Source organism: Myotis myotis, unplaced genomic scaffold (genome assembly GCF_014108235.1).
Source record: "Myotis myotis isolate mMyoMyo1 unplaced genomic scaffold, mMyoMyo1.p scaffold_m19_p_8, whole genome shotgun sequence".
In the NCBI taxonomy this organism is placed as follows: Eukaryota; Metazoa; Chordata; class Mammalia; order Chiroptera; family Vespertilionidae; genus Myotis; species Myotis myotis.
In genome coordinates, this window is record NW_023416390.1 from 77,772,162 (window position 1) to 77,795,193 (window position 23,032).

The following is a 23,032-nucleotide window of genomic DNA, read 5'->3' on the forward strand; positions in this document are numbered from 1 at the left end:
TAAACATCTGAGAGTAGTTTTACTTTTATTAGCAGCAAAACAAAACCTCTTTCCTGGACTGAATTTTGAGGCCCATTGTCAGAATCAAAACCACCTGCAAAGCAGAAGCAAGCACACTTCCCTCCTCCGCACGTTTCTGTGGACTAAGTTGCATACGCTGGGGTTGTGGGCTGCTTTTTTTTTTTTTTTTAATTTGAAAGATTCGGCTCTGTAATGCTTTCCAGTTGTATGAGAGTGGGACACAGTTTCCGTGTCTGAGCCTGTCCTCAGACACTCCAGGAAAATGCAGTCATTGCCAGTTTTGTGACTTAGGATGGCGGGGAACATAGGTGTGTGAATCGGAGCTTAGCACGCAGAGCGCAGAGGACGGGCGAACACTTCTCCGCCGGCCCCGGAGGTTGGGTCCTCATTCCAAGGACATGGGGAGCGCCTCAGGAGTGGGGTGCAGGGTCTGCCCTCTGCCATTCACTGTCCTGGTGACAATTATTACAAAGGACTCTCAACTTTGGGGGTACATGTTTCAAATCACTATTAAAGTCTTCATGACCGAAAAGCACAGGTCATGTTCTCCAGGCGGACTGTTCGGAGTCAGCCAAGCCCATCTCTGCACCCTAACGTGTGAACACAACGAACGCTTTGCTGAAAGCTTAATTTCATGTGCGTTTGGTGTGGCCGGGAGATGGTAAATCCATTACTTCAGAGATGTATGCCCTTGAATTAGTGCAGAAGTGATGGCAAACAGTTTATAAATAGTGACTTCCCATCCAGAGCTTGAGCCAAATTTAGGGTCACCACTCTGGTGTAATGTAAGTTCATTTGAGGGGTCCTCTGACATAGTTCTTGGGCTAGTTGTACCCTCACAAACCCCTACTCAGGGACTCCATCTCCACCCTCACCCCTGCCACTGCTGACTGGCCCAGGCTGCAGCCGCCCCGGGGGGGGGGGGGGGGCGGGCATTCCTCGCTGGACAGCAGCCGGGACAGTGTGTCCAGCTCAGGAAGAGGAGCTGAGCCAACGGCCCTCTCTCGGGAGCTGAATCCTGTTCACAGAGAGATTACCGCCAGATGGCCCTGGGCTTTCGAGCAAGAAGGTCATTTAGTGTTGGAGTCAGGGCAACTATAGACCAGAGGTTAAGTTCAGATTCAGTAATAGGCCAGCTGCCAGTTTTGGGGGGAAGAGCTGAGAGAACAGAGGAAAGAGAGAGAGAGAGAGTGACTGAGACTTAGATATCACCCAGCAACAGTGATAAAGAGAGGCAGGGGAGGGCTGGGCAGAGGAGGAGGGGGAAGGAGGAGGAAGAAGAGGAAGAGGAAAACAGAAAGGAGGAAGATGGGCGATGAAGAGAGAGAGGAGAGAGGAAAGAAAGCAGAGACAGGAGAGAGAAAACCAGGGCGCAGAGCTGCTCCTGGGTCCCGTCCCATCCACAGTGGCTCCCTGCCCTCAATTCCCCAGGTCTTTCTGGACCTTTACAGTGACAGCAGCTGCCCAAACCTCCCCACCTCACACTACTGGGTCGATTCCTATCATCCAGAAGGAGGCCTGCCAGGCCATTTTACTGAGAGGGATCGGGGTAGGGGGAGGGGCAGGGGCAGGCATCTTTCCTTCAAGCAAAAGGAGACATTTCCACATGAAAACCAGCTGCTAACTAGTGAAGGTGAAGCAAAGGCCCTGAACCAGGTCGGCAGTGAGTGACAAGGAGCACGTGAGTGATCCCCCAGCTCCTGTCCTGGGTTCGAGAAACACTCGCTGCAGACAGACTGAAGACTAGGATTCTAAGATGAGAGAACAACAAAACACACCTGGGAAGGGAGGGAAGGGAATGCTAGGACACCAGGTATGCCAGCAACCCCAGGGCTCCTTGAAGTGCAACAAGGGGACAAGTTCAGGCAAATACAAGAAGCAATGCAGGAGCTAATAAAGTTTACGAGCTTATTAACACTAAGGCATGTAATTTCATGATCAAGGAAGTCACATAGGTTATCAGAAGGAAGAAGATGTTTCAAACATAACTCTAATCTTTGAAATCGACTGGTCACTGGGTGATCCCACCAGATCTCCTGTTGCCACCTGTCAGAGTTCTGTAGAAACTGGCAAGCGTGAACCATGTTATGGATTCCAGGTAAAGGTGATGTGGGAGCCATCCACACTGAGCAATCCCCTCCATGAGCGCCCCCCCCCCCCCCAATGTTCACATTCACTGGAGGCTAAAGGAACCTAAAAAGGAATCTCCAGCTCAGAATGACTGCCTGAACTTCAGGTCCCCAAACCCAGCTGCCTCCGGAACCGGAGTGAGCTGCAGACACTTCCAACCCCACAGGTGGGAAAGGGACTCTATCACAGCCACTGTCCCACGGCGGCATCACTGCCCCACCATGCTCCCGGTCTCAGACGGACATCACTCTCCCAGGCAGCTACCCGCACGGCACGAGCATCACTTGTCATTCCACACATCAAATCAGCCACCAAGCACTGCTGATGCTGACGCCATAATATCAAGGTTGTCTCCTTCTCTTTAGTTCTTGATCCTCGCTCACCTGGACTGTGTCAAAATTTATACAACCAGCATCTTAACACATCTCAGGGCTCAAGGTGGCACAACTCGTCCATGGTTCCTACAAGTAAGCAACAGCATTGGGACTGACTGCAAAAGTATTTGTATGGCTAAATGCCAAGCAATTCTATTCAATGTAGTGTATATGGACAATATTTTTACATATAGACATTACAAAACCAGGAATGGGGATGACAGATCCCAACATTGGATAGTAATTACTGAGAAGGGAGGGAGGGAGAGTTTGGGGAGGTATATGGAGCTTTAATGGTATTTGTAATATATCACACTCCTCTGTTAAAGAAAAATACTACAAAAATATGAACATCTGCAAATCTGGGTGGTGGGTATTTTTGCTATAGTTAATACATTTCACAATAAGAGAGAACAATAAAAAATATATGCAATCAAGAACAGAAAGTAATATGCATCACGTCAAAGCCTGCACCTTTGCCACCACATGGCAGGCTCAGCTCCTGCCACGGAGACGTTCGAGGGTCCCCTCGCGTCTCTCTTTAAGGGATACTGCTATCTTTTGTGTTTAAGAAATGGGTGCTCAGGTTTCTTATTAAGCATGGCTCTGCCTGCCCTTCCCATGGGAAGGCCAAAAGTGGAAAGTGCAGGTCCAGGGGGAGGGCAGCACACCCCTCCCCTCCCTTATGGAAGCAGGTGTCCTGTTGATCTAAGACTAGAAAGCCTTCCCGCCCTGATGTAAAAGACCAAGGTCAAGGAAGATTACCTACAAATTTGCTGAGACACGGGGGCTTGGCACTGCGTATGACAGCTCAGCACGCCACCCCCGTCTCGGGCCGTGAGAAATGGCTCCAGAAGGTCCCAGCTCAGCAGCTAGCAGCCCCATCATGCTCTCAGTCTCTGGTTCAATTTAAATTCCCATCAAAAACAACCGACCGAACAGATTAAAATTTGAGTCCACCTAGCTGCGAGGGAAAGAGAGCAGGGTTTGCAGGGAATCTCAGCTGCTGGGATACAGCTGCAGGCAGGGCCGTCTGCGGAGCTGGTAGTGAGATTTTTCAGAGCCTGAACAGAGAGCTTCTGGAAAAATGATTCCATCCAACACAACAAGCATGCGATTCTGCAGTAGCGGGAAGGGAAAGGGCAGAACCGGAGGACCGGGAGCCCTTCGCTCTTGCTGGGGAGTTAGGGGTGCAGGAATGATTTTTGGCACATGGCAGTATTCTGAGCTTTTGGTTGCAGTGGATACTACGCAGTTTTCTCCCCAGCAACCACCGTGCTCCCCACTGCAGACACACATCCTGGACCCACATTTCCCCTCCTCCACATGGCACCTTGTGACCTGTCATTTAAAAACGGTACTAAGTCTGCAGCCCTGCCCAGAGTTGGCTGGTCCGTGGAGAGCACCTGGTGTGTGCTAAGCCAGTGGGCAGCCTCTCCAGGAAGAGCTGGATAGGTGTGGAAGAGCAATCCTTCCGCAGGGACAAAGCAGTGAGCTCCAAACCCGGCTGCTGAATGAACCCGCTGGGTCCTGCTGCGTGGGGCAGGCTACAGTCAAAGAAAACGAACGTCCTTACACCAGCAGTTCTCAACCTGTGGGTCGCGACCCCTTTGGTGGTCGAATGACCCTTTCTCAGGGGTCGCCTAAGACCATCCTGCATGTCAGGTATTTACATTACGATTCATAACCATAGCAACATTACAGTTATGAAGTAGCAACGAAAATAATTTTATGGTTGGTCACAACATGAGGAACTGTATTTAAAGGGCCAGCAGGTTGAGAACCACTGCCTTACACAGACAAGGCCAAAGGTGAGGGAGCTCGCGTCCTGGCAGGCCTTGGTCCACAGTTCCAGTCCTCAATCCCGCTGCGCTCCTGCTCTCCCCTCAGAGGCAGCTCACCCCACTCAGGCCCCTACTAGTAAAACTGGGTTTTGTCATTTTGGCAGGAGAGTCCTGACACTTGTGATCGAATTCTTTAGTCTAATCCTTTATTCTGACCATCGTAAACTTTAAATCATTTTTAAAGTAGTAGCTTCCACATTCCCCCCCCCCCCCCCCCCACACACACATACATACAGAAGCTGGTCTACCCCTGGTTTTACAAACATATGAGGATGAATCATGTTTGAAGAAACACAAGGCCATCGAGTATGCCTTGCCCCAACCTAGCCACGGAAGCTCTTTACGATCTTCTGCTGTGATGTACTAGTAACTATTTGAAAGGTGGGATTTGGCCTGTCCACTCCAGTGAGTGAAGATCTTGTAAATCTTTCTCTACAACCAGCCTCCTTCATTCACTCTGGGCGTCTGTCCTGGCCTGTTCTGCTTGAACAGCTGTCATATCTCTGAGCAGAGCTCCTTGTCTGAATGGTAGCACAATGTCTGAACCGTCTCATTCCTGACTGCCTGCTCTTCGTTCTCCTTCTCACATGGTGTCACACAAGCCGGGCTGCCCTCCACTGCAGGTTGGGAAGAAGCTACTCCATGGGATGGGGAAATGGGGTCCCCATTCCTAAAGAGCACCCCAGGAGTACAGGGGCTCTAGATCTTTCTGAGGTGAACCAGCGCCAATGAGAAGCAAGAAACAGAAAGGAGCAGGGAATAAGAGTGCCCTCTTTTCTCTCTGCTACAGCCCAGGTGTGCTAAGGGAGGGTCCTCTCGCAACCTGCCAGGGGGTCCAGAGGACCCAGTGCCCACGCTGTGTCCATGGGGCTCCTGAGAGCAGGCCCAGCATGGTCACACACTCTTCCACATTATCTTGCACTTCTCCTGGTCCCTTCCCTTTTCCTTCAGCCTTACTGCCTGGCCTTGCATCTCCTGCCCTAATAACTAGTCATGTTGACTCTCTGCCTCGGGGCCTGCTTCCTAAAGGCCCTGCTTCCTAAAGGCCCTGGGCTAAGACACTGATTCTGGGTTCTCACCCCTTCACCCCACCCTCCTCAGTGCCACTAGTTCCCCAAACTGAAGATTCAGGTCCCCCCTAGGAAGTTTTCAAAGGCTCCTCATGGCACTGAAAGACCATGGACGCAGCTGTGCACATCCTGCATGACCCGGGCTTCTCCAGCTTTACTTCCTACGACAGGTGACCCCTGAACAATGCAGAGGTTAGGGGTGCCCACCCCTGCGCAGGAAAAATCTGCGTATCACTTTTGACTCCCCAGAAGCTTAGCTGCCCCTAGGTATCTGTGGGGGACTGGTTCCAAGACCCACGCAGACACCAAAACCCAAGGATGCCTAAGTTCCCTGTAAAATGGTGCGGGACAATGCACAGTCAGCCCTCTGCACCCATGACTCCCAACTATGGATCAAAAATAGTACAGGTGTCCTCGCTAGTGTGGCTCAGTTGGTTGGAGAGTTGTCCCATGCACCGAAAGGCTGCCGGTTTGATTCCCGGTCAGGGCACAGGCCTAGGTTGCGGGTTTGATCCTGCGTGGGGGTGTGTACGGGAAGCAATGGATCGATGTTTCTCCACACACTGATGTTTCTCTTTCTCCCCTTCTCTCTAAAATCAGTAAAATACATCCTTGGGTGAGGATTAAAAAAAAAATTACAGGTATCTATTGAATAAAGTTCACATGTAAGTGGACACCCGCAGTTCAAACCTGTGTTGTTCAAGGGTCAACTCTATTCCCTCGTCTCCTCTACCTCCACTTATTCCCCACTCCCACACCTCTCCTGCACTATCCAGCCACTGTCTCCGCCATGTATGCCCTTCTTTCTTCCTTCTTTTATAAGTTGGCATTCCCCGGCTTGGCCAGGTGAAGTTAGCTGCTAATGTCCTCTGCTGTGTGCATGCCTCAAGCTACAAAATCAAAAGAGCCAACTGGTCTTTAAGCTATAGTCAGTCAAATAATCTCCTTATGAGACAGCAGAGGGACCTGGGCCTGGGAATGGAAAAACTCCAAGTGGCCAGGAAACCAGTGAAGACCAGGTGGCCAGAAAGAAAGCCAGATAAGCTGGCTGCAAGAAGTCACCACCCTTCCACTCGCTACTCAAAACACTGAGGTGGCTGATTTTATCTCCCTGCTAACTGCCTGCTTCCTTGCAGATGTTGAAAACTACTGACCCCCACATGTAGTTATCAAGGTTTGATGGCTATCGGACCCTCCTGAGCTAGTGGCAGTGAGCACACCGCCATCTTGCCCACACAGAGGTGAGAAGTAGTTACCAGGCAACACAGCTGGAAAAGGAAGTCACCTGACTCTGAAATGGAAAATTCCGCAAGCCCGCCTTTTAAAAACAGCCTGCCTTTAGACGCAAGCCCACTTTGTCCCCAGCTTGTAAAACAGCCAAGCAAAGTAGGCCCTGGAGCCAGTTCAGAGGCCCTTCCTTTCCTCGGTGCTGCCTCCCTTGTACTCGAACACAAGCTTAATAAAATCTGTCTGGATATTTCTCTGGGGTTTCCTCTTGACTTCTATCTTGGGAAACCCAAGAACCTCAATGCTGGTAATACTTTCTTTGCTTCTGCACTTTTCTATAAGTCTATTCCTGGTTCCTAACCATTTCCAGTTTGGTGCCAACTGACTGGAATTGATATTTGCTCAAGTAAACTCCTAATTAATATTATAATATTATATTATATTCATCGTTGATTCAACTTCCTTTTAACATCGTCACCAAGTCATAGGTTCTCTCTTAGGAGTGGAGAGGTTTCAGGAAGGAAGGGAGGGAGGGGAAAAGGGAGTAAAAAGGGAACCATCCTCATCTGTCTGCTCCTGGAGGCTGCATACACTTCAGAAAGGATGGGAAAGTCTTCTATTCCGAGATGAGAAATACAGTTCTAAATGCAAATCTGTGAACTTCAGCAGTGACGCAGGAACCATTTACATTATGGAATAATTTCAAGTCTTTGCAGTCCTTGGCTCTTTTATTTCCAAGCAACCTCCCAAGGTAAAGGTGTGTGTGTGGGAGGGGTGGGGGAGGGTCTTTGTTGTGTCCCATTGAGGCTCCTAGGGATTTAGAAGACTCCAAGAAGCTAACATCCTCGAAACCTGTCCACTTCTAACCCCTCCTCCCCAAACACTTCTCTCTCCAGGGCTCAATAACTGCAGTGGGAACAATATGAGAACCTCACTCTTTTGTCTCCTATGGGTCCACGGGCAATAAATATAAGGGAATCTGCTTCCTTTTGCTGGACTGAGCTCCACAATTAATAATGACAACTCGTCTGTGGCAGTGGGTGGACAGGCTGCGTAAGTGTGGTATGAATGAGTGGTTCTAGAACCTACCCACCTTTGAGCTTTAGGAGGAGAACAAAAAATGGATGGGAAGCAAGTGAAAGGGAATAATATGCACAAGCCTTATCTCACCTTATCTGGTTAGGTGAGAATCATGGCCTCTGGCCTAAAGAAGGAAACTGGGAGACTTCTGAGACTAAGTGGGTAATGCAGAAAGAGCAATCAGCACTATTTTGTAACTTGATGGATTTATAAATCAGGAATAATATAACTTCTTAGTTATATTAGACACCTTTTATACATGCTGGGCTAGAATTGGGAAAAAAAAAATATGTAAAAGATGCTTTCCTATATACTTCCTTCAAAATATACGGTAGTAACGTTGTCCCCAAACCATAAAATGGGACAAGTTAGAAATGAGTCCCCGACCAACTTACACAAGTGCCCACGCTCCCTCCAGATCTCCCCTGTGAACTGGCTGGTAAGTGAGTGCATCTCTGTCTCCCCAGCACTTCCAGGTTCTGCTTTTCTCTGCCTTAGCAGCAGAACTTTCTGCTATTTAACGAATGCCTCTGAAAGGACCCTGGGGACCCGTCAGCCAGTCTGTGAAGACAAGATGCCATTTGACATGACCTCTTTTCTGCTTTGAGAAGAACAGAAGGTCTTCAACTTGTAAAGCTGGCTTCTCTGCCCCACCCTGCCCACCCCCAATGCAAATGCAGCCAGTTATGGAGAAAGATGCCGCTTCCTCTGCTCTGACCGCCGCGGGCCTGCAGCGACAAAGCCCGTCAGCTCTGCTATTGCGCTCAGAAGACAGACTGAGGATTGACAAGAGGCCACTGCAGCCCAAATGTGCCAACAGCCCCTTCGGGGACTTTGATACCAGGCCCATCTGGGTAGTAATCACAGAAAACAGACTATTCAGTGACAAACAGAAAGGTGTCACAATGGAAGGTTAGAGAACCTACAAGCTGCCTTGGCAAAACTGAAGTTACTTTTTTTATACAGTCCCTGGGGTCAGTGAATTGTGGATTGAATGGACGTGACCTGTGAGTCTGTCTCATCCATACCTGAAAAAGTGGAGGTGATATCCCGATGGGCTTTGGCCAGTGCCTGCCAATCAGATGCCATCTAAAGGCAAAGGTCACTCCTCAGGGCCATCCTGTGGGTCTTCAGGGGAGGACTGGGAGTGCTGAGGCTGGGCCCGCCTCAGCAGAGCATCATGGTCATACGGTGGAGGGCAGAATGGGCATGAACATGGGCATCTCCCACCAATTAACGTGAGGCACCAGAGGAAGCAAGCAAACAAGGGGTACCCAGTACCCTCCAAAGTGAGCAGCCAGCCCCTCCCACCCCTCCAGAAGGGAGGAGGAAGGCCATCCTCGGGGTGCTGCTGGCTGGCTTCCCTTATCCACCTAACCAGTAAGAAGGGCCTCCAGGATCACTTGGGGAGCTTCACCTGCCTCCCTGCCAATTGCTGGGGCATGCGGATTGGCTCCAGCCTCAAGACTTGAAATACCTATGGCTGGAGACTGGGGTGGGAAAATGCCCTGTGGAAGGAGCCGGAAGCAGGGCCTGTTCCCAAGTAGGCAGAGCTCTCAGAGATCCTCAAAGGAATGGGTGCTTGTTTCCTTGGTGCAGGTGTGGGCTGCACAAGGCCCAACTGGGTCCTGGTGGGAGGACCACCAGAGTGTGGCTGAGGAGACCAGCCTGCAGAGGGAGCCAGGCCGCCAGCCTGAGGTGGCACTGCCTGTGATAAGGGAACAAACCACTGCAGGTGAGTGGTCCATGGAGGAGGGGGACCTAAGACCCACAGCAGTCCCGCCAGAGGACAGGCTCGGTGTCGGCCACCCACCTGGGAAGCACTAATCCTAGATGATGCCAATTCTGTTCCTACAAGAGCCTTCCCACCTCCTGGCCCACCCTCTTCCCTGTGTCTGTGGAAGGACTATAAACAGCTGGTCTGAGGGATGGGAAGACATCAGCGAGGGGAGATGACGATCTGCAGGCTGGGGGCCCACCTCCACTCCAGGCTCTGCAGGCAAGCAGCACTTAGAAGTGGATGGGGGAGCTGACCTTGAAATTATGTTGTTTCCACTATTAAATGGAATTGTAGTTCCATGAAACTGGAGTGGACACTTTAACTATTGCAGTTGGATTGCTCTTGGAACAAAAAGTCACAGAAGGGTTTTCCATTATTTGTGAGTTACAGGACCTGCCCGAACTTGTATCAAGTGGCAGGAAAGAATAACTACAGTTCAAGGAAGAAAAAGTTGTTTCTTGCTTGATTTCAATGGAGTCTCACTCTTTCAATTTCATGGTTACATATACAAGGTGACTTTAGGTGGAACATGGATAAATTGTTTAAAATTTAATAGCTATAAAACTATTTATTGTGGTTTAGAAAAACACATCCATGTGCATAGCTAAAGTAATTATGTTAAAGACAAGTCCATTAAAATTATTAAGACATTAATAGTCCAGGTGGGATACTAACCAAACACCCTGACTTTCCTTTGGAAACTGCTACCTAAGAGCAGGAGAGGACAGCCTCGTTCTACAGGCGAGGCAGGGCCACCTTTTGCCGTTCCACCAAGCACACTGGTGGCAAGACCATGGCCAGGGGACTCGAAGTCACTCCTTTTACCATTCAGCAGGAAACAGAAAGGCAAGCAGCACAAGCACACGCTTTTGAGCAGCAAAAATGCAGATAGCTGGAGGGGAGAGCGTGGTCCAAGCCAAAGAAAAGAAGGGAGTAAACATTTCCACTTCAGTGTTGTCTCACTTTGCAAAAGCTCAGGGATGGAAAGCAACCTCATGTACAAGGCCTTCACCCTGCAGCTGTCACCCGCAAACTCCTCGTCCTCACACACTAGGCCTTCACTCTGCAGCTGTCACCCGCAAACTCCTCGTCCTCTCACACCAGGCCTTCACCCTGCAGCTGTCACCTGCAAACTCCTCATCCTCTCACACCCGGCCTTCACCCCGCAGTAGCTGTCACCTGAAAACTCCTCGTCCTCTCACACCCGGCCTTCACCTGGCAGCAGAAGTCACCTGCAAACTCCTCGTCCTCACACACCAGGCCTTCACCCTGCAGCTGTCACCCGCAAACTCCTCGTCCTCTCACACCAGGCCTTCACCCGGCAGCTGTCACCCGCAAACTCCTCGTCCTCTCACACCAGGCCTTCACCCAGCAGCTGTCACCTGCAAACTCCTCATCCTCACACACCAGGCCTTCACCCTGCAGCGGTCACCTGCAAACTCCTGGGCGGCCACCATGCAGGAAGCTCCTCTCCCCTGTGAATTTCTCAGGTTGTCTGAAGAAGTCTTTTTCTTCCTTAGGTGAGGCAGAGCAAGGATATTCAGAGAGAAGCGTTTGGGAGGCAGAAGGCTTGGGTACAAGCCTTAGCCCTCTCGGAACTGCCTAGATAAGGCTGGGCAACCTACTTCATCTTTTGCAATGTCAGGTTCCTCAGCTGTAAAATGAGGGGCTTGTTGGTTTGAAGGTCCTTGAGCCCCCAAGTCCATGATTTTTTACATATGACTCAATGCAGCTTTCTCTCTGCTTTCCCAAGCGGGAGACAAATTAGTCTACAAAGGAAAGCAGGCACAGGCTGCTGCTGACTACTCCGGCCCCTTTCCCACCAGCTCACCCGTCCCTGGTTGGTAACTTCAAGCTGCCCCCTCTTCAGAGAGCTGCCTCCGTGAGGGCAATGACTGACTATTAGGGTTTAGAACCAGAAGACCCTGGTCTCCAGATGGGGCCAACTCTGGAACTATGCACCCTTCAGTTCCCCAAGGAGGTGAGCTGAGGCCTGTCTCCCACCAAAAGCAGAGAGTACCTGGAGCATTTGACCCCCAAATGGGATTGTTAACACCCCCTCCTTTAGGTCAAAGATGACTTTCAGTAATAACCATAAAATGAAATGAATAATAATGGTCAGAAAAGAAATGCAGAGTTTTCTGAACTTTGCATTTATCATGACAATAACAAAAAAATTACCATGTGAAAACAAAAAATAGATTAACACCTTTTAATGACTTTAATGTATTTTTCTATAAAGAAAATCTATGCTGGTCTCTCTCAGTAATAAATAACATCACATTGCCTGATTTTGATTGTTAACTTTTCTACATCTGCCATTGACTCTATCAGGAGCAATGCACTTCATGTATTCATGTTAACAGTGTCCATTTATCTTTATCATCACTTACAGAGGAAGACTTTTTACTAATTTCCAGAAGTTTCTTTCATATGAAACAAGATATACAAGAAGACATAAAGTGACCTGCAGACTGCACATCCTACTGAGTTATCACCGCATTCCAGGATAAAAAGTAATTGCTTTCCTGCCACTTCTAACTCTTCCACATGTAATTACCTTGCAGCGAGGGGGAGAGGGGAGGGGAAGATAGTACCTGTCTCTAAAATCACACCTGGCAGCCCTGAAGGGCATTATCTGACATGCGACTGTGAAAATCTGGGAGGTGGGGTAAAGGAGAAAGCCCGATTTTGCTGGGAAACATGCAGGGAAAACTGAACAGGAGCCAAAGCTCACATTTACAGGTAGGTGCTAGTCTGCTCCCTTCATTCCAGAGAAGCAGCCAGGGGCCCAACCTTCCTGCTGGCCCCTCCCCCTGCTGACCCCTCCCTCCTGCTGGAATAGGAAGGGAAGCCTGAGTTCCAGGAACCCACACCAGCACAGTAGTCAACAAGGCACTGAACAGGCAAGTGCTTCTTCCTGAACCCTGTAGAAGTAGGGGAGTGGGGGGAGAGAAGGTGCGACTGGTTCCATTAATTTGATTCTGAATTATACAAAACACAAGACCAGGTCAAACTGTGCTGTGGAGAAACACGCCAACAAGCAGTCTGGGACTGAAAACAGTTTCATTTAGTGCCTCACTTCCTACAAGAGAATTAATGGAATAAACCTACCATAGCATTTGAAGGTGTTCTTCTCTTTAGAACCCTAATTAATAATAAAAAGCATCACTTTGGGGACACCAGGACAGCCACAGAGATTCAGGTAGGCCACAATTGTGCCCCCGGTGGCATCCCAAGTCCTGACGGCAGGGTCCTCACAGGAAGATGACAGAACCCAAGTAAGATGTCACTTTGTGCTGGAGCTCTTGATGTTGGAAGCTCATGCGCAGGGTCAACAGCACTGCCTCAGAAAGATGGCCCTTGTGCTTGGTGGCTCCAACCAGCAGTTGGCATTCAGCGCAAACACCGTCTCCCGGAATGGACGGCAGAGGTGGTCACCTGTCACCAGCCTGCTTCTTCAATCACAGTAAAAGAGGGGAGGGCTGGTCTCAGCCTGTGAAAGCATTTCCGCGGGCAGGCCAGCCCCATGCCGATCTGAAGTCATAAGGCCTTTTCTGGGGACCCGGCCACATGTATGTACAGTTCGGGGTGAAGAATGAGGCAATCTGGGTTTTTATTTTATCTGAAACTAACTGCGGGGACCTCAGGCAGTTCCCAAGCTCCTGTGTTCTTACCCGTAAAATAAGGGACTATTAAACCTGTCCTATTATCACAGGCACGACCACAGAAACAATGAGACTCTGTAAGTGAAGGGAAGGGGTGCTATTCCCACACTGTCTGACACACAGATGTACACCCTGTACCTCCACTGTACCTCCGGGTGCCACTCGGAACGTGGTTGTGGCAGAAGCAGGGTATGCCACTGACCTGGGGCGCAGTGTCTCACGTAGTGGACCCCTCACTCACCAAGGGGCCTCTGTCCTCAACACTGGGCCTGTGACGAGAGGATCCCACCCCGGGCGGGGTGGGGGTGGAAGGGCCTGGCCCCGGTTGCCTCCGCCTTCCACATGGCTGCTTCACATTTCTAGTTTTCAGCCCTAGAGCATAAGGGCTGCACTTGTTAAACTTCCTCTCCAAGGCAGCCAGCCTAGTGCCGTATGCATTAATACCTACAACTTCACGATGACGGATGTGTCAGTTTGTCATAATGTGAATAATCTCTCCCCTAAGAATAGCAAGTATCAACACATCTTTGTGGGAGAGGCTGGGCCCCAACGTGATAAACCAGGCCATTCAAAGCGTAAGGCTCTCTCTCAGGCTCCTTTCTTCCCTGTTCCTATCAAACTAAGAACAACCTTGGAGATTCCAGGCGTCATCTCCCTGCGCTGTCTGAGGAAGCCACAGCGCACAGGCTGAGCCTGACTCCTGCACCGCAGTGCAAGCTCTCTTCAGAAGACTCTAACTGCTGGTTTTAAGTGAAGGATTGATTTTAGGACGGAAGCTAAAAATACCCTTCCCCTCTCCTTGAAATAAATCGTAGGCCTCTGGAAATTTCTTCACTTCGTTCCTGACTTTTTGAAAACATCAAGATAGCAAAATAAAAGTGATCAGCCTAATTAGCACACATTTGAATCTGAAATGCTGCAAATGAGTATAATTGGAAAGGGGAAGCAGCTAGAGTGTCTAATTTAGAAGCAGGAGTTTGGAAACCGTGAAAATACACTGGGAGAGTAAAGCTGAGGTCGCACACGTGTCCATTATTTTGGAAAATAATATGTCACACTTTCAGTGGTTCTCAACCTTCCTAATGCCGCGACCCTTTAACATAATTTTTCATGTTGTGACCCAACCATAAAATTATTTTCGTTGCTACTTCCTAACTGTAATTTTGCTACTGTTGTGAATCGTAATGTAAATATCTGATATGCAGGATGTATTTCCATTGTTCGCAACCCACAGGTTGAGAACCGCTATCCTTCTATCTCCCACTCAATCAACACCTCTCTCCAGCACCCTGCCCATTTCTCGGGTGCTGTGCAAGTTCTGATGCTCTGCCCCAAACCAACGCTCATTATACCCTCCCCAGGGAGATCCCGGGAAAGGGTGAAGGACCTGGGGTCAGGTCATTTGGGTTTGGGCTGGGCTCTGCCACTTGCTGGCTGTGTGTCCTTGGGCAAGTGGTTCACCCACTGCATCTGGATCCCTTAGGTAATAACCACCTCCTCTTCCAGAGAGGCCCAAAAGACCCCTGAGAGGATGCGGGTAAGTGACTTAAGTAGAGAGCTGTGCACACTTAGGAGTCTGCTCGGGACTTCTTGTGCTCTGGACGAGTCAAGCCTTTCTTCTCTATCCCATGCCCCGTCAGCTAACTATGGTCTCCATTTTTGTTCAAGAGACTCTCCCACTAACGAATGCTGCCTGCCCTGTACCATGGCAGGCAGGCCCCTCTGAAGCACTCTGCACCTCTCTCTTCACTTTCCTCAGGTAGACCACGGATAGCTTACTCCCCTCCCGCCCCAGCCAATGGACCCTAATCCCCTCCTCTGTACTGTCTCCACCTTCTTAACCCTTTGAGTGCCAACCAATATTCTAGGAACTATGCTAACATTGCCAAGGCATTTTTGCTGATTTTACAGCAGTTTAGGGAAAAAATTATGAATCACAAGTAAATGAAGTTACATATTCAAACACTTAAGGAAACCTTCACTACATTGACATATTTAGCAATATCATCATCACTAATAAAAGCAGATTTAGAACTGGACGCCATTTCGAAGCTTTGATAGCGCTCCTGGCACTTTTGGCGAAAGACAGGAGGAGCGCAATCATGCTCCCCGGCACTCTAGGAGTTAAACCCTGCCTGAAGGTGTGCTGTATCTCCTTCCCCTCCTTGATGCCAAGCTTTGGTATGGGGGCAAGGACCTAGTCACATATAATTCCCATCATGAGTCCACGCCATCAAGAGATGCTCCATAAACAAACACCTGCTAAATGAAACAGATATCCTAGAGGCAAAGGTCTCTGGGCTCTGAAATAAAGAGAAAGAGCAGCAAAGATGGGAGAGTTGGTGTAACTGATACTGAAGAAGGGATTTTTCTCCAGGAAAAGAAACCGTGTGGAGGGGTGGGAAGAGGCCCACATCACCGGAGACCTGGGCCTGAATCGTTTAATGTTTTAAACTATGAACTCTGCCTACCTTAGCAAAAATCAGTGACCATGATCTCACTCGCTTTTTCTGAAGGGGGACTGAGAATATACATCATGTGACTTAAATTTGTCCTGAGTGGCAGGCAGAGGACTCCTTGCAGAGACATTCATGGAAAGAGGCAGATTAAAGCCACTCAAGAAGCCTGTATCTGAGATGGTTACAGTGCCCTGTCATGTAATTCAAAATAAAATCTCATTTCTGAAAGCAAGAGAAACATACATGTTGAAATAATGAAAATAATTTCTTTCTGTATTTTCTGATTTTGAAAAGTAGTTGAAATATATCTTTTGTTTCTGGTGTTTGGTTTGTTGGAGAGCACCATGGTTTTGCTGGATCCTCACATACTGCAACTATTGAAGTGGGCCGCAAAGGGGGTACACAGAAAGGTCCCCTGGGGTATAAGGAAAAAAATGGAAATGTGTGCTTATAAAACATTTTCAATGTTTTCATAATGTACATAACATTCTGATGTTACTGTACATTTTATCGATAAATTAATATCCACAGATTGGCAGGGCAAGCTCAACATTTTTTCACTAACATGGTTGCAACGATCAACCACAAACTGAAGACCAAGTGGCATTCCATCCCTGAACAGAAGAAGTTGCAGACAGCCCTAATAGGTTTGGCTCAGTGGATAGAGGATTGGCCTGTAGACTGAAGGGTCCCAGGTTCGATTCTGGTCAAGGGCATGTACCTTGGTTGTGGGCACATCCCCAGTAGGGGGTGTGCAGGAGGCAGCTGATCGATGTTTCTTTCTCATCGATGATTCTAACTATCCCTCTCCCTTCCTCTCTGTAAAAAATCAAATATATATATATATATATATATATATATATATATATATATATATATATAAAGAAGTTGCAGACAACCACCTTTCCACAGCAAAATGAAGTCTGCGCGTCACACTCTGCTGGCCTCTGTGTTTCCTAGAAGGGCTGGGGAAAGAGACATTGCAGTAGGAGAATGACAGTACCCTGTCAACTCCAGCAGCATAGAAAAGGGAGAATGAGCCTCCTCATTAAAAAGGTTCAAAAGAGGAGGCATGTGGTCTTCTGCGGCCTTGACAGGATTTCTGAGCTTGGGGCATAGCTCCTCTTCAAGAGCGTCAGTCACCCGACAAATGCCCTCTTGGACAAAAACACAAGTATTCCAAATGCATTGCAGGAGCGGCTTGCCATATTCCACATCAGTTCTGACTTCAAATCCATTCAGGTCACCTTCACACACCATTATCTCAGCTCTCCACCAAGCCGTTAGAGACCATATGTGCATGACTGCGGGCCGCCGGGTCTCCAAGAAAAACCTAATCACCGGGAAACCCATCTAGCCGGTGGGTCTCACAGCTCAGGTGGTAAAGCAGATGGAGGTAGAGCAGAGGCTGAGGCTTAACTCTGAGAAAAAAATTTTTTTTAAGTGAGAAAGCTCTCCTTTTAAAAAGGAGCAAGTCTGGAAGAGGCAGAGGGTACTAGCTCAGTGCAGGTGTGATCCAGGTCCGTTTTCCTTAGATGGCTTTTCACATGTTCCTAAACCTAGCATTTCTGAAACTTAAATCGGCTACATTTATAAGGCCAATAAAAATAACTGCAATGGACTGAAAAACATCAAATACATTTAAATTAAGTGAGTTCATAAAGACATTTAATTAGAATATCACCATTTGCAAGCACTAACGAACTCATGGATCGAGGCGATGATTCCTAAGGGCCGAGAACATCAAGGAAAGTGAGATAACCACACTTCTGTGCCTCCGGATGTTAATAGCCAGCCACACCTGTGAAGTAGCCTTGCAAAAAACCAAACGTGAGTTTGATGAGGCTGTAATGTTGTATCTACCAATTTCAGGAAACAGAGCGGGGAGAGAACGACGGTAAGCCACACCACGGGGTGTGATTAGTCAGAGTCAGTCTATGGGATTATAACTGGCTTTCTTCAAAAATAAACTTCCATTAAGAGAGACTTAAGGAACATACATGATCACAATGTGTGGATTTTATTTGCATCCTGATGGATTAAAATGAAGAAAAAAAGAAATAATCTAAGAAATCTGAACAATGACTGTATTCATTTAGTAAGTTATTATTAGATGATAATGTACTGTGGTTACTCTTTGAGTTTTTATATTTTAGAAGCACCCACTGAAATATTTAGGGGTGAAATCATATGACGTCTTGGGTTTGCTCTAAAATAACCTGGGGGGGGGGGGGGGGGCTGGATAAGATGAACCATGACTGGCCCTGAGTTGATAATTGGTGAAGCTGGGTGATGGGCCGGCATATGAGGGCTCATTATACTGTTCTTTCATTAGAAATTTTTCATGATAAAATTTAAGGGAAAAAATGTCACTATTGTTTATTCTCAGAAAAGCTTTTTAACGCTCAGAAGTGGGAAGAAGCACTCATTTGCTGTCCTGACTTTTTGGGGAAGAAGTGCCAAGTCTGAGCTTTAGACAGCTCTCATTTTTGTCTCTGCTTCACTTTTGTGCATCCTTCTAAAATCCAAGGCTGTGGTCCCATGAAGTCAAGCTGATGTTTTCAAGTATCTCCTAATTTCTCATCACTAGGATTGCTGTGATCACAGTGTAATGCTGCAAAGTGTCCTGATTACCCCACCATCACCGAACCAGCCATCTTCCCTTGCGTATTTCCGTTCAGTCTTCCACTCATAGGAATAGTTTTCCTCTGGCTTTGGAGCTCTTGGATACACGTTTGAATACTCAGCCCTCTGTGGTTAAAGAGGGCTGTTTTCTCCCCATATTCCTGCCCCTTCTTGTTCCCCTTCACCGAACAACCCTGTGTTCCTCCGGCCCGGGTCACGGGAATGAATGACCTCCTCCCTCTCCCTCCAGCACGAGGTGGCAGGAGGCCAGAGCTCGCTGGCGCTTCGCTCTCGGCTGAACATTGAGCAGAGATGGCACAGCCATGTCAGTGGGTGCAGTGCTCCTGTGTGCCCAGCTCTCAGCTCGGCACAATGACTCTATGCAGCATTCTAGTCAATTCTCAACTACCGCCTTCGAGGAAGGGCTGCCGTGTCCATCTCACACAGGGACGGACAAACGGAGGCTCAAGAGATCGAGAAACTTGCCTAAGCTCACCTGATAAGCTGCATGGCAGAATCAGAGACGGAACACAGCTCTTCAGCACTGCTCCATGACAGCTAGTTTGTGTGCCAGCTTCGTAAAGAGAATGCAACACACACACACACACACACACACACACACACACACGCACACGCACACACATGGTGTCCCAGAAACGTATACACACTTTGGATAATTATTCATTCCAATGGGTTGAATCAGAAAAGAAAGAAACATCAATTGAGCTATCAGCTGTTAAGTGTATATACATTTTGGAGTGACACCCTGTATATATTTATCTAACTGCCATATTCTTACAGTGATAACATTTTTTTGTTGCTCTTTATTTTTATCTTCACCCCAATTTTTGCTTATTCTGAGATGTCCCACACAAGCTTATTCCTGGGTATATAACACTATCCTCCCTACCCTTTCATGTAATACAAAGATTATCTTAGTACATATCCCCTCTGTGGTGGAGATAGCTGGTGGCTACCCCCTCTTCTTGCTTATGAACAGAACCTCACTTTTATTTGGGGCAGAAATAGTCCCAGATCACACCTCCCAGTCTCCTTGGTAACTGAGGTAGGTGAGTACAAATTACAAGAGAGTCCTTTAAAGACAGCTGCCTCAGCAGAGGAGCATACCCTTTCTATCCTTCCCTTCTTCCTCTTACATCCTCCATGGATTGAGGGCCTAATGGCAGGAGCTCCAGCAGCCATCCTGGATCAAGAGGTGACTTTGAGGATGGGCACCATTACTAAGGTGACTGAGTAGAAAGACAGAAACAGCCGGGGTTCCAGATGATAGGCTACTACAGCAGCCGTGAGTTGTCTGTCTTTCTTGAGTGAGAGAGAACTCTTAATTTATTGAGAAACTCATTTTTCAGAGTGTATGTGTGTAATCAAATATTCACATTTGAGTGCAATTTCTGAATTAATACACCCACCCACTGCAACACTCTGACTTGGGGAACTTTAACGCCAGCATTTTATCTATAAAGGCGCTCATCTGAATGGCATTTCTCCTAACACCTCTCACGTCATCCCCCTCGTCCGCATGTCCCATCAGTTCAAACACCTCAGACTTTGCCTCTGGCAGCTGCTCAGACCTGACACTGACCTGAGATTCTGTAGTCCAGCCACAGCTCTTTTATTTTCCATCCAATTTTTGCTCTGACACCCTTTTGAGGATTTCTGCCAACATACCAAAATTTGCCCAGTGCTCACAGTGAGATGATTCTGGTGATAACAAGGTGCTATTTACACCTCCTCTTACCTTCCACGAGACTTTGTGCTGCTTAGCATAGCTTCTGCTTAGCTCTTCCTTATTTTCTCTATTAGGACCAATGTGACCTCATTTTCCATGCCCTGAGTAAAAAATGCTAGATTTACCTTCCTTTTAACAAGCATTTAGCAAAGTCAAACTTTCTGTATTTCTTCCTCCTCCTGCAAATGCTGGATATTCTTTCTCCTTCAGTGGGTTTATTGCCTTTCTACAGTGTCATACTGTCACGGACTTTTCATTTTCATGTTGTCATGCCCTACATGTGTTGAATGTATTTATAAACACCCAACATTAAATGTGTCTTTTACAAAAATGAAACGTGTATGTCTGGAACCTGATCTTTGGCTTCCCTTGCTACCTCAGACTCTGTGACATTAGAAATAACGCTGCTCTCCACCATTTGTGAGACGTGCACCTACATGTAATGAAACACAGCCCTCCACCAGCAGCTTGGCGCCTCCCAAACTAGGAGCCGGAGTGACAGGCTTTCAATGGCACTAGAAGGATTAAGTGATTAATGACATCCCAGCCCCCCTTTCATTAAGCTTACTGGTTAATAATACAGGTTTTTTTTTCAATAGATGGAGTTACACATAGGTTGATATATATGCGATTTGATAGGTGTACTATTTTCTTGTATTGACAGCAAGCTTCAAAACTTCATATGTCAAATTTGCTGAAGGTGTGAACATCATAGATATTTTTATGCTTAACAATGTCATATTTCATGCCAAAAAAAAAGCATTTGCAGGAAGTTTTAATTCATTACTTTATTTTGAAGAAAAGTGCTGCTGAAAATTATACTTTGGGAAGCTTATGGTGAACATGCTCCATCTCAAGATACTGTGAATGCTGGTTTGAACACTTTAAAAGTGATAATTTTGATGTGAAAGACAAAGAACATCCAGGTCAACTGAAAAAGTTTGAAGACCAACAATTACAAGCATTATTGGATGAAGATGCATGTCAAACTCAAAAACAACTTGCAGAAAGATTAAAACATTGCTCTGCAAACAATTTCCAATCATTTACAAGCAATGGGAAAGATTTTAAAGGAAGGAAAATGGGTGCCACATCAACTAAACGACAGACAAATGGAAAACCGAAAAGTCATCACTAAAATGTTGTTTCAACAGCACGAAAAAAAGTCTTTTTTGCATCGAATTATGACTGGCAATGAAAAGTGGATTTATTTTGAGAATTCCAAACGCACAAAATCATGGGTTGATCCAGATCAACCATCAACATCGACTGCAAGGCCAAATCACTTCGGAAAGAAAACAATGCTCTGCGTTTGGTGGGATCAGGAAGGTGGGGTGTGTTATGAGCTTCTAAAACGAGGTGAAACCATTAATACTGATCACTAATGACAACAAATAATCAATGGAACCACGCTTTGATTGTAAAACGACCAGAATGGACCAGAAGACATGGCAAAGTAATTTTGCTTCATGATAACGCACCATCACACACTTTAAAACCAGTTAAAAGATCGTGCCTGGGAAGTATTAACCCACCTGCCGTATTCACCAGACCTTGCTCCTTCAGATTATCAATTGTTCCGATCTAGGCACATGCACTTTCTGAGCAGCACTCCAAAACATACAAAGAAGTGGAAAATTGGGTCTCTGAATGGTTTGCCTCTATACAAGAAAAGTTCTATTGGGATGGTATCCACAAATTACCTGAAAGATGGGGGAAACGTGTAGCTAGCGATGGACATTACTTTGAATAAAGCACTTTTGATGTTCTTCTTGAAATTATCGTGTTTTGTTTGATTACAAAATCCGCCATTATTAACCGGTACACCTGGTATTCTTCATTCTCTTTGAATTTAAAATATATTACGGTATATACATGCTCTCTTGACAAAAATGCTGACCTGAAATCTTTAAAGTTTATTTGGTATCTGCTTGGTTTTTTTTCTGGCCAGTTTCTGGGATTCAGCTTCTCCAGCCCACACTGCTGTGTAATGCCTGACATGATTGGAGAAAGGTGAGAAATGAGAGAGACTAAGAGGAAGTACAGCCAGTTCTGCTAAAATGCATGCTTCCCCAGCGCCAATAAGCTCACACAGGCTGGGTAAGTAGGGACTGATGTCAACAGAGCATGTAAGGTGCCTTGGTACACATGCTATTTTCTCCCAGCACGTCATATTCTGTGGAATCATTAACAGCAGCTTAATACAACACACTCAGCTGCGTGTCATAAGCCACAGAGGGCCGTGCTGCTCATCATGCTGCTCCCTGCTGGCTCCTGTGGCCATGGCTGTCTGGGAAGGGCTCCTGCATCTGCTTCCATCCCTGACCCTGTGTCCTCCAAGCAAAAGTAGCCTCAACTCATCCTCAATCCCATCACCTCCCAATTATGCTAATTTGATTTTTTAAAAGGTAAAGTTGTAAATTTACTTTAGTATTTACTTTTTAGGCTTTAAATGTGTCTTTTTAAACTCTGCTACCATTTTTATTAAGATAGTTATTTTTTTTTTTTATGACAGGATCAAAATTTTTCAGATTCGCAGGGGTCTAGCCCAATCCTACTGTTCTCCTAAGTCCTGCCATTTTTAGTCTGCAATTTTGTAGTTTATTTTGCAGTTTATTTCTCAGGACCATAGATTACCATGATATAGCGGAAGTACTTGTACATTGAACTTCAAAAAGGTAATGGGGGCACCTAAATAAATTTGAGGCATTTAAAATAAATGAGTACTTATAAAAATCAAATAGTTATGAACCGCCCTGGCCAGTATTGTTCTGTGGTTAGAGTGTCAGCCCATGGACCCAACGGTCCTAGGTTCGATTCCTGGTCAAGGGCATGTGCCTGGGTTGTGGGTTTGATCCCCACCCTCCATCAGGGCATGTGCTGGAGGCGACCAGTCGATGTGTCACTCTCACATAGATGTTTCTCTCTTTCCCCCTCCCTCTCTCTCTTCCAATCTCTCTGAAAAAGCAATGGAAAAAATATCCTCAGGTGAGGATTAACAACA

General features: G+C 47.1%; 1 protein-coding gene across 5 annotated transcripts in view; it reads right to left on the bottom strand.

The window, feature by feature from the left end:
• Window positions 1-23,032, bottom strand: part of MGAT5 (alpha-1,6-mannosylglycoprotein 6-beta-N-acetylglucosaminyltransferase) — a 352,200-nt gene that overhangs the window by 46,116 nt on the left and 283,052 nt on the right. The window lies entirely within an intron of this gene.